The sequence below is a fragment of the Lycium ferocissimum genome, chromosome 12 (assembly GCF_029784015.1).
Source record: "Lycium ferocissimum isolate CSIRO_LF1 chromosome 12, AGI_CSIRO_Lferr_CH_V1, whole genome shotgun sequence".
NCBI lineage: Eukaryota > Viridiplantae > Streptophyta > Magnoliopsida > Solanales > Solanaceae > Lycium > Lycium ferocissimum.
The window spans coordinates 48,076,163-48,078,736 of record NC_081353.1 but is presented as its reverse complement, the minus strand read 5'-3'; positions in this window follow the sequence as shown (position 1 = coordinate 48,078,736).

Genomic DNA, 2,574 nt, shown 5'->3' with positions numbered 1-2,574 from the left:
AAATAGGATTTCAAATATATTATGACAAGTGTTGACATCCAAAGGCTCTCCACCTTTTTTTTTTTAATTAAATTGTTAAACTTCTTAAATTTCAAACAGAGAAATAATTATTTATAAAAGTTAAGAGTATGTTCTTATTAATTTTTGTGCTATTTTGTCATTTCATTTGGGAAATATACCCTAATATGTATTATACTTTTTTACATAATTAGTATGTTTATTTTGTTTATATAAATTAATTACATATTATTTCCTAAAATACATAACGTATCTAGTAATTTGAAAATCAAATCATTTCAAGAAATAGGTGTCTAACTGTGTATGTATTCAAAATTTTCAATTTATAATCATTTATGACTTAATTACTATATTCAGTCTATTGATTTTATACACATATATATATATATATATATATATATATATATATATTATTTTGTTAAGTTCAAGAAGCTTAATTCCGCACTTGTGTGATTACACTAGGTATATTGTTGTTTTGGTTTCTCACTCGGTGTCCGGTACCCGCATTGGGGTCCGAAAAAATTTAGATTCGCGCCGGGAAGTCCCACGTTGAGGGGCAAAGCACTCCCTAACAAAGGTGACTCCGTACTCAAGGGGACTCTAACCCGAGACCTATGGTTCAGGATGAAGGAGCACTTACCACAACCCTTGTTGGTATTACACTGGGTATGTTGTTGTTGTTGTAAGTTCAAGAAGCTTAATTAATTAATTAACTAATTAATTTATCTCAATTTGATTGATTTTTAAATTATATTTCGAAATTATTTTAATTTACAAAGAATTGATTTTGATTTCGATACAAATTGGCTATTGAGCAACAATTTGGTTACGATTGAAATGAAAGAATCACGTGATCATTTGATCATACAGTCATGTTTTATTTAGACACTTTATATATAAAGCTTTTCCCATTTTTCTTGTGTCTGAGGAACACTTTGGGTGTGTGCAATCTTTTACTACGACATAGGCCTCGTTTCATAATCGAACATACAGGAGTTTTTAATTTTAAATTTCTATTAAGTAATTTAATATAAGAATTTGGTTGGTGGGTTATCATATTAATAGCCAAATAGTTAAATCAATTTTGTAATTTTTCTTTTCATTTTTACAATTCTAGTATGTATTGTATGATTTATTTATGTTTGATTCCCATTGTTAAATTAATGGTGACTTAATTAACTCAATTTGGAAGAAAAAGGTACAAAATCAATAACTTGGGACATGAAGCATAATATGCTCTTAAATAAACAAGAATTACACAAGTTGGTGGTACGTACTTAGGACCTTGATTACCCCTTTAGTATTAGTTGAAGATAAATATTAATGAGTGTAGTCTGTAGAGGGAGGGAGAGATAATTGTAGAATTAGAAGAAAAACTTGGGTCAACCAATTCTCCACTTCCTATGTTTATGGAATAATCTATCCCACCACTTACCTTCACATGATACAACTCTCTTCAAAGTTCAAACTCAGATTCCCACCCAAAAAAATAGGTAGCAATGTTTTTGGCTCAGTAACATAAAAAAGAAAACTGTCTTTTGGTGCTTTTTATTTTAAGTTTTTGGCTCCAAATGAATTTTAGAATGACCACCATTTATATGAGAATACAAATGAAAAAACTACATTGCAAAGTGAAGCCTCCTGAAGAAAGAGCAGGTATGCATCAATATTTTTCGTAGTCTCCAATTTTAATTTTGAATAAGATTAAACATATATTATTTGAGGAGATCACATGTGTAATATTGTCTAATTCATTCGTTACTATTTTCTGCTTAACATCTTATGAATGTTAGGTGCGTGCTGAGTATCAAGTAGTCTCCTAATGTAAAATTTGAGTATTCCTTAACTTTAAAGAAAATATGGAAGTTGAGTTTTTAGAAGAAGGGAAGCCCATTAAGGTAATAGTTTTGTGTGTGAATTGAATGCACATTTTAAAGTTAATAACTAATCAGTTCTACATGTTATTGCAAGTTTATAACCTCTTTTAGCATCGGGTTGCATTAAACTTTATGTTTATATTTTTCTCATTCATTTTGTTTTCCAAATTTCTATTACTCTTTTTGACCAATTAAAACTCTATGTTTTTAACAATTAAGAAGACCTCGTAGTTTACCAATTATATTTTGTTTAGATCATGAAATCATAAGTATGAAGTCGAATCTTATTTTTTCCCTTCTCTTTTGCACAGGTATATGAGAGTGAGAATCGTATCAAGACCTGCTTCAAGTATATCTCGATCGGTTAAACTTCCATATTCGACATATTTTACTTTCTTATGCCTTTTTAATTTTATTTAAAAAGCTTGTAATGAGATATGTATATATATCTCAATAAAACTTAGGTTGTATTATCTCAATAAAACTTTGGTTCTTAATTGTATGGGTGAAAACTTCTATATAATGCAAGTGCAATGGTAAGTTTTCATCGTAAAACTTTTACATGCATTAACAATTATTTTTTTTAAATATGAAAAAGCTTATCATCTTTTAAGAATTCTCAAATTAACGGAAAACAATATAAATACAAATTATAAATATCGCCGCTATGAATTTAAAC